The following is a 10177-nucleotide window of genomic DNA, read 5'->3' as shown; positions in this document are numbered from 1 at the left end:
AGACACCTTCATCTGAATCCTGACTTCTGTATTTGCTAGCTGGGCTGTTGGGTAAGTTACTAATCTCTTGAGACTCACTTTCCACATCTGTAAAATGGGGCTTACAACAAGCACTGCCTCCAAGGGCTAGTGTAAAGACTGAAGGAGAAAAATAACGTGTCTAGTACTTAGGAAAGTGTCTGGTACAGAGCAAAGGCCAAATAAAAGTTAGTCATTGCTACCACTTAATATTGAAGTGTTATTTCAAGACATTGCTCATTTGACTTCAATGATAGATTGAATGGTGGTTCCCCAAAGATGTCTATGTCCTAATCCCTGGAACCTACGAGTATGTGATTTCACATGGTAAAGGGAGATTGCAGGTGTGACTAAGTGACGTAAAATTTTCCAGGTGAGTCCCGTGTAATCACAAGATTCCTTATATGAGGAAGGTAGGACAGTCAGAGAAGGGAGAAGGCAAAGTGCTAGTGGAAGCAGAGACTGGGGTGAGATAAAGAATGCTGGCAGCCTGTAAAAGATGGAAGAGATAGGAATTACCTGCAGAGTATCCAGAAAGAACCAGTCTTGTCAACGCCTTAATTTTAGTCCTAAAGACTCATTTCTGACTTCTGACCTCCAGAACTATAAGAGAACACGTTTGTGGTGCAGCCACTCTGGAAAACAGTATGGATGTTCCTCAAAAGATTAAAAACAGAACTACCCTATGACCCAGTACTACTATATATTTAATTGTACTACTAGACATTTATCCAAAGGACACAGGAGTGCTGATATGAAGGGGCACATGCACCCCAATGTTTATAGCAGCACTACCAACAATAGTCAAATTATGGAAAGGGCCCAGATGTCCATCAACTGACAAATGGATAAAGATGTGGTATATATATATATACACACACATATACACACACACACACACACACACACACACACACACATATATATATATATATATACATATATATATAATGGAATATTACTCTATGATCAAAAAGAATATAATCTTGCCATTTGCAATAACATGGGTGGAACTAGAGTGTATTATACTAAGTGAAATAAGTCAGTCAGAGAAAGATAAGTATCATGTGATTTCACTCATATGTGGGACTTAAGAAACAAAACAGATGAACACAGAGGAAGGGAAGGAAAAAATTAAAACAGAGAGGGAGGCAAACCATAAGAGACTTTTTTTTAGTTTCTTTTTTAAAAATAATTTATTTTTTAATTTATATCCAAGTTAGTTATTCCTTAATTCCCCTTACCCATTTAGCCCATCCCCCCCTCCCATAACCCCTCCAGCAGCCCTCTGTTCTCTATATTTAAGGGTCTCTTATGTTTTGTCCCCCCTTTCTATTTTTATGTTATTTTTGCTTCCCTTCCCTTATGTTCATCTGTTTTGTATCTTAAATTTCTCATATGAGTCAAGTCATATGATATTTGTCTTCTAATTTCACTTAGCATAATACCCTTATTATTATCTTGCAAATGGAAAGATTTCATTCTTTTTGATTGCCAAGTAATACTCCATTATATGTGTAAATATATATTATATATATTTTATATTATATATTATATATATATTATATGTGTATACATATAATGTGTGTATGTATATATATACATATATATATGTATGTATGTGTATATATACCACATCTTCTTTATCCATTCATTCATCGATGGACATTTGGGCTCTTTCCATACTTTGGCTATTGTTGATAGTGCTGCTATAAACATTGGGGTGCATGTGCACCTTCGAAACAGCATACCTGTATCCCTTGGATAAATATCTAGTAGTGCAATTGCTGGGTCATAGGGTACTTCTATTTTTAATATTTTGAGGAACCTCCATACTGTTTTCCAGAGTAGCCGCACCAGTTTGCATTCCCATCAGCAGTGCAAAAGAGATCCTCTTTCTCCGCATCCTCACCAATGTCTGTTGTTGCCTGAGTTGTTAATGTTAGCCATTCTGACAGGTGTGAGTAGTATCTCATTGTGGTTTTGATTTGTATTTCCCTGATGATGAGCATTTTTTCATGTGTTGGTTGGCCATCTGGATGTCTTCTTTGGAGAAGTGTCTATTCATGTCTTTTGTCATTTCTTTAGTGGATTATTTGTTTTTTGGGTGTTGAGTTTGATAAGTTCTTTATAGATTTTAGATACTAACCCCTTTATCTGATATTCCATTCTGTCGGTTGCCTTTTAGTTTTGTTGATTGTTTCCTTTGCTGTGCAGAAGCTTTCTATTTTGATGAGGTCCCAATAGTTTATTTTTGCTTTTGTTTCCCTTGCCTCTAGAGACATGTTGAGTAAGCAGTTGCTGCAGCCAAGGTCAAAGAGGTTTCTGCCTGCTTTCTTGTCTAGCATTTTGATTGCTTCCTGTCTTACATTTAAGTCTTTTATCCATTTTGATTTTTTGTGTACGTATTTTTTGTGTACGGTGTAAGAAGTGGTCCAGGTTCATTTTTCTGCATGTCACTGTCCAGTTTTCCCAGCAACACTTGCTGAAGAGACTGTCTTTATTCCATTGGATATTCTTTCCTGCTTTGTCAAAGATGAGTTGGCCATACATTTGTCGGTCCATTTCTGGGTTCTCTGTTCTGTTCCATTGATCTGAGTGTCTGTTTTTGTGCCACGTAAGAGACTCTTAAATACAGAGAACAAACTGAGGGTTGCTGGAGGGGAGGTAGGTGGGGGAGTGGTGGGGTAAATGTGTGATGGGCATTAAGGAGGACACTTGTTGGGATGAGCACTGGGTGTCATATGTAAGTGATGAATCACTAAATTCTACTCCTGAGACCAGTACTACACTATATGTTAATTAGCTTGGATTTAAATAAAATTAAAAAAAATATATAGAGAGAGACAGAAAGAGAACGCATTTGTGTTGAATTAAGCCACTAAATGTGTGGTAATCTGTCATAGCAGCGATAGGAAAGGAGCACAACTTCCTAGAGGTGACTTGAACCCCATAACATTTACATATAGAGATATAATTTTGTTAATTAAAAACTTTTTTTAAGTTTTTTGATTCATTTTGAGAGAGACAGAGACAGTATGAGTATGGGGGTGGGGCAGAGAGAGAGACAATCCCAAGCAGGCTCTGAGCTGCCAGAACAAAACTTGAACCTACAAAACTGTGAGATCATGACCTGAACCAAAAGTAAAAGTCAGACATTAACTGAGTGAGCCAACCAGGTGCCCCTAGATATATAATTTTTTAAAATATATATATTTAAATGTTTATTTATTTTTGAGAGAGAGAGAGAGAGAGAGAGAGAGAGAGAGAGAGAGAGAACGAGCAGGAGAGGGGCAGAGAGAGAGGGAGACAGAGAATCCGAAGCAGGTTCCAGACTCCGAGCTGTCAGCACAGAGCCAGACTTGGGCTCAGACTTACAAACCGTGAGATCATGATCTGAGCCAAAGTCAGGGCATTAACCGACTGAACCACCCAGGTGGCTTACTTGCTTTTTTAAGCTTACAAAAATTATATTGGGGCACCTGGGTGGGTCAGTCAGTTGTATCCGACTTTGGCTCTGGTCATCATCTCATGGTTGGTGAATTAAAGCCTGGCATCAGGCTCTCTCTCTGCTGTCAGCTAGGAGCCCACTTTGGATCCTCTGTCCCCCTCTCTATCTGCCCCCCCCCCTCAAAAATAAATAAACATTAAAAATAATAAGTTAATAAATAAATAAATAAATAAATACATACATAAATAAAGTAAGCTCTCAGTCCAATGTGGGGCTTGAGTTCATGACCCCAAGATCAAGAGTCACATGCTCTACCGACTGAGCCCCTAGATATATAATTTTTAATTCGTATGTCTCTCCTGTGAGACTGTATGTTTCTTAAGGGCTACTGCTTATTAATATTTGAAACCACCTCCTATCCCTACCTCTACATACTTAGCACAATGTCTGGCACATTCTCAAACTCTAATATTTGATGGAGGAAAGTTTGTGGTCTCAAGGGTGGGTTTTGTTTCGATTGCATTGAGTTCATATGGAGATGGAGGGACCAGCCATGGATTCTCAAATGAGGTTCAGTCTCTGGCAAGCACAGGTCTGGGAGATGTGTCGGGGAAATGATTGAAATAGGTCTGGGGATTGTTGTAGAGAAGAGAGGTGACTGTAATTGAAGAAGCGCCTGGTCCTGGAATACTTTATATGATGAATATTTCATGGGGCTCTGGTCTCTGCTTTTCAAAGATACAATAGCTCTAGAAAAGATCCAGCAGAGGACATTAAAAATGATCAAGGGCAGAGAGAATTATGTATGGCGGTAAAAATGAAAAAGATTCCATTTGCAAAAAAAAAAAAAAAAAAAAAAGTGGAAGTCTTAAACTCATGAGGAATAATCATTCATTATTTTCTCAAATCCGGAAAAAAATAGAAATAGGTAACATTCCTGAAGCCTAACAGTCTTCCCAACAACAACAACAAAAATAGCTCTTTATATAGCATCCATTAAAATACAGAATCCATTACTTCAAGAGGCTGTGTCAACTGAAGTTCTTTTGTTTTTTGTTTTAAAAATTTTTAATGTTGGGGCGCCTGGGTGGCTTGGTCGGTTAAGCGTCCGACTTCGGCTCAGGTCATGATCTCACGGTCCGTGAGTTCGAGCCCCGCGTCGGGCTCTGTGCTGACAGCTCAGAGCCTGGAGCCTGTTTCAGATTCTGTGCCTCCCTCTCTCTCTGCTCCTCCCCTGTTCATGCTCTGTCTCTCTCTGTCTCAAAAATAAATAAAGTTAAAAAAAATAAAAATAAAACAATAAAAATTTTTAATGTTTAATTTTGAGAGAGAGAAAGAGACAGAGCATGAGCTGGGGAGGGACAGAGAGAGAGGGAGACAGAATCCGGAGCAGGCTCCAAGCTCTGAGCTGTCAGCACACAGCCTGACACAAAATGGGCTCAAAATCACAGACCTTGAGATCATGACCTGAGCCCAAGTCGGACTCTTAACTGACTGAGCCACCCTGGTGCCCCACTCTCGTGCCAAATGAAAATGTGAATACTTCCGGCAGAGCTGGATTAAGGGTCAAGCCAGCCTGGCAGCTGCCCTAGGTGCCTGTATGAGCCACAAATCATTGCTGACTACATTAGAATGTGGTGTCTGTTAACCTGAATTTTTCACATAAAACTTCTTATAATTTTACATCTGTAAAATTTGCCTGGCCCTATTAAAATAAACAGCGCCCTTGAGTGGAATTTAAAGAGAAGAAAACCAAACATCTCCTCACAATTCAGATTAATCTCCTTTAGAATGCTTTTGAATTCTAAATGCTTTTGAATAGAATGCACATACGAAGCAGCCTTATCAACTAAACTTCTGGATTGAATAGAATGGATGGCCTTTGTGCTATTTACTAGAGGCAAGTGATTTATCTTCTTATCTACATTTTAATCTCTTTAATATACTTTAGCAAAGTGGTCTGGTTCCAAAAAAAAAAATCACAAAAGGAAACTATGGAGAGAACAAGAAGCACAGAAAAGTAGGATTCGTTGTGCAGACTTTTTTTCCCAGGACATTTAACTTTACATTGGTTAGTGGAAATAAAAGAGCAAATTAAGCTTAAGTAAATAATTTTTATTGATAAAAGATTATTTAATGCATTTTACATTTAGAAATGTTGGATAATTATTTAATGAATATTATTGTGAGGGGCTCCCATTCTGGGGAGCCGACTTTCTCAGTTATGTCTTAACTGTAGGTTTAGAAAAGAGTTGTAAAAACTATGTTATAAATGGCAATTTAGAAATGTGTCGAGATATTTTGGGATAATTACAGTCCTTGGGCAAGCCAGCCCACCAGGTTGGGAACGAATGAGCTAGAGTGTGTGAAAGTTCTTTGGAACTTGTCATTCCTATGCTATATACTACCAGCCTCCGCCTGCTGCAGCCCTCCCACTCCTGTGTGCTGATTATAATATTGCCATATCTTTCAGGTCCCAGAAAGGCTGTGGCCTGGTCTATTAAAGTAACCCTCCCCACTAGGCAGTCAGGAAATGGTCTCCAGAGCTAGCATGCTTGAGAGCCACCCAGGTCCCGTCATGCCTGACTCACCATAGGGACACATCTACTATGCCCAGTATTTGCAGCTCAGAATGCAGGTCTAGAGCCTGGTCTAGCCTGGTCTTGAACTCTGGCTGGTAGGTTGTCAAAACTGGCTCCACCAGCCCTTGCACCTGGGTGTGATCCTCAGAAGGCCCTTTCTCCTGAAACTGGACCCTATTTTAATAATCTTCCTTATGTTTAGGGCTGTCTTGATTCAATATCTTGTAGAGTTCCAAACAAATCAGAAAAACGGGATTCCTGGCTCCAAGCCATCTTCTCCATCCAGCAGCTGGAGAGCCTTTCTGGACTTGTGTTAACCTTGATTGTCTTGGGCCATCCCCCTTGACTTTTCAGACTGCTTTGCCAATGACTCTGGCAGGTTCTAGTTACTCTCTCTTCTCCTCCTTAGCCCAGGGGGACTTCCCAACCTGATACTCAACTAGGATTTTGCTCTTTTGATCTTTGTACACGTACACACACACACACACACACACACACAAATATACACATAAACTTTTTTTGAGGTGGTTTTAAAAAAAGGAAACAATAGACCAATAGAACAGTAATGTGGTGGGAATGTAAAATGGTGCAGTTGTTTTGAAAAACACTATGTCAGCTCACAATATTAAACAGACGGTTATCATATGATCTTATGACCCAGCAATTTCACTCCTAGGTATATACCCAAGGGAAACAAAAACATATGTCCACACAAAAACATGTACACAAATGTTCAGGGCAGCATTAATTACAGTGGCCAAAAGGTAAAAATAATCTAAAGGTCTATTAATGGATAATGAATTAAAAAATGTGGTATAGGGGCGCCTGGGTGGCGCAGTCGGTTAAGCGTCCGACTTCAGCCAGGTCACGATCTCGCGGTCCGTGAGTTCGAGCCCCGCGTCAGGCTCTGGGCTGATGGCTCAGAGCCTGGAGCCTGTTTCCAATTCTGTGTCTCCCTCTCTCTCTGCCCCTCCCCCGTTCATGCTCTGTCTCTCTCTGTCCCAAAAATAAATAAAACGTTGAAAAAAAAAATGTGGTATAGCCATATAATAAAATATATAAAAAGGAATGGAGTGCTGATATATGTTACAACATAGATGAACCTTAAAAACATTATGCTAAATGAATAAAGCCAGTCACACACACCAAAAAAAAAAAAAATATATTGTGTGATTCTATGTGTATGAAATGTCCAGTTAAAGGAATCTAAGAGATAGAAACTAGATACGTGGTTGCCTAGGGTTGGGGGAGGGTAGGTGATGGATATTTCTTTTTGGGGTGATGAAAATGTTCTAAAATTACATAGTGGTCATGGTTGCACACCTCTATGAATATATAAAAAAACCATTGAAGTGCGCAGTTTCTTTCTTCCTTTTTCCCCCCCCTGGGTCACAACGCCCTTTATTCAGACGGCGGCGCACAGCACTAGGCCCTTGGCTGCTCCGGTGTTAACGCGGAGCCGAGTGCAGAGCTCGGCTGCCCTAGTGATCTGCTGCTGTCTGAACTGCCGTCCACAATAGCCGCACGTCCCGGTTTTTGTTTCTTTGTCCAGGTTTATGTACAGTTCCGGGTGGCAAAAGCACCCCGCCCCCCGCCGCTATCACACGCGACCACAGGACTGCCAGCTCCACTCACAGGCTGCTCAGCAATGAAATCAATGACAAAGTTTTCATTCACCTCTTTCTTTCGACCTACAAATCGAATTTTCCTATAGTCCTTATCATCATAAACCTGCCCGGTGTGCGTAATCTTCTCTCCGGTGGGTGAGGTCCACACCCCTAGACGCCTGGCGCCCCGGGGCAGGCTCAGCGCCTACGGGCCGCTCCCGCCCAGCAGCCGGCAGAAAGTCACCGTCCTATTTATTTTTTTATAATTTTTTTTTTTTTAAAGTAAGTTCCATGCCCAACATGGGGGCTTAAACTCATGACGCTGAGATCATGCTGTACCGACTGAGCCAGAAGGTACCCCAAGATATACACATTTGAATTTTAAAAGTACTGTCAGATTGTTGCTGAAGTGGTCATAATAGTTTATACTTCCTCTGGCAGTGAGTGGGTATCCATTTCCTTATGCCTTGACACACACACACACACACACACACACACACACACACACATTTGACATAACATTTGATATAACAAATCCTTAGTTTTTGCAAAGCAAATAGGTGTAAAGTGGATTCTTATTTGCATAATTAACTACTAAGGAAATTGGACATCTATTCTTAGGATTGCTTTTTTATACTCTTTCCCGCTCTTTTCTATTCTAGTGTTTGCCTATTTATTTAATTTTTAAATTTTATTCTCACTAGGCTCCACTCACAATGTGGGGCTTGAACTCATGACCCTGAGATTAAGACCCTGAGCCAGTCAGGCGCCCCAGCCGTTTTACATTTTATCTTTAGTAGTTCTTTATATATATTTTGTTTGATAAATACCTATATAAATATCTATGTAGTATCCATATCTATCTGCATATGCAAATATTTCCTACCTAGTCATTACTTTATGGTTTTTGCTTTTCGTATTTTACTTAAGGCTTTCTGTCCTGCTAAGATCAGAAACATATGATCTTGGTATGAGATAGGGAACTAATTTTATTATATTTTCCAAATGACTAGACCATTGTCCCAATGTTATTTATTGAACCCTTTATCTTTTCCTCTGCTGTTTTGAAACACCATTTTTCACATACTAAATTCTTAGATCAATGGCAATTCTCAGGCTTGTATATAAAAGTGAATCTGAAACCAGTAGACACAGGAAGTCCATGTGAGGAGAATGAGACTGGCTCTCTGAACTGTCTGGCCATGGGAGTTTCCAGCAAGGAAAGCATGGGGACTTTCCAAAGTTAGCACTGGACATTTTAGCATTAGGCAAATAAATTGGAAGCTAATACTCCACATCCTCATAATATTAATTAACAATTGATTATGTCATTTTCACTTTTTCTTTCCAGAATCTATAAAACATTGTCGCCCACTTTGGTGCAGAAAGTGGTCAGGATATTTATCTTTCAGCTCCTTTCCTGTGATACCCCCTTCAGACTGCCCATGTCCCTTAATTAAAGGTCACTGCTCTTCTCTCCTTCTGGAGTCTGGTTAAAGTCTCTCCCCTGGTTCCTTTGGACCTCTGCTGCTATTAGTCCTGGGTCCTTGCAAGAACTTTACACCTTTCCTACACTTCTGCAAATAGTTCAGTGGTGTGCTAGTAAATGGCCAGGGTTGGGGGGGGGAGGGGGGAGGAGGGAAAGAGCCTTAATCTGTAGCATTTGCCAATTGCTTAGTGTAAATATTCCCATCGTGGCCGACTGTAAGCTACTAGTGTGAAATCACTGAACACAGACTTGGGAGGAAGTGCTAAGAATCAGCTTTTGTAAATAAAACATGAAAATAAATTATTTTTTAATTATCCTAATTTAAGTGTGCCCCAGACTGATGCTGACACCATCCTGGAACACTGACTCTTCACTCAGAGAGAGAAAGGAACTCTCTTTTCTATAGGACTTTAGTCTGGGAAGAGGTAAGCCCAGAAGCTTCAGAAGCTGTCTGAAAGTGACGCCAACCAAGAGGAAGGCGGAGCTAAGAGGGGAGGTAGGGAAATTCCTGGATATCATTTGAAGCCTTGGATGTAGCCATAGTTTAAGTGAACTGGGCCCTGGCCTTTTCAGGAACACGGACTAATAAATTCTCTCTCTCTCTCTCTCTCTCTCTCTCCCTTTCTTTTTCAGTTTTTGTTTATTTATTTGTTTTTGCACAGAAGTTTAGCACAGTAATAGGCCCAGATTCCTCCCAATTTGTGATTCTATCTCAGGCATTAGGTACCATTAATAGGAAAAGTAGATTTGAAAAGATTCATGGTTTACAGGTTTACAGTATTCAGATTTACACAGCAGGTTCTTTCAAATTACACTTAGGGGAATAAATCAGTGACAATTTGGCAATCTTGCAAAGTACAGAGCCTTCCAATTCTAAAGGATTTTGCTGGTGAGTCATTAAGTTAAAAAAAGAAATCCATATCGGTAATAAATCTTTGTAGAAGTACTCTATGTTCTTTTTAAAATTGATTGTTTCTCAGTGGCTACTTCAACTAACATTATCAAAAGAATAGATTTCTGTTATAATACA

At 39.9% G+C, this 10177-nt stretch overlaps 1 pseudogene; it reads right to left on the bottom strand.

Moving 5' to 3' along the window:
• Positions 1 to 7229: 7229 nt before the first annotated feature.
• LOC115514178 lies at positions 7230 to 7908 on the bottom strand (annotated as a pseudogene).
• Between the last annotated feature and the right edge of the window lie 2269 nt (positions 7909 to 10177).

This window comes from Lynx canadensis, chromosome B2 (assembly GCF_007474595.2).
Source record: "Lynx canadensis isolate LIC74 chromosome B2, mLynCan4.pri.v2, whole genome shotgun sequence".
In the NCBI taxonomy this organism is placed as follows: domain Eukaryota; kingdom Metazoa; phylum Chordata; class Mammalia; order Carnivora; family Felidae; genus Lynx; species Lynx canadensis.
The sequence above is the reverse complement of the archived record's forward strand: the minus strand, read 5'-3'. Positions and strand labels throughout refer to the sequence as shown.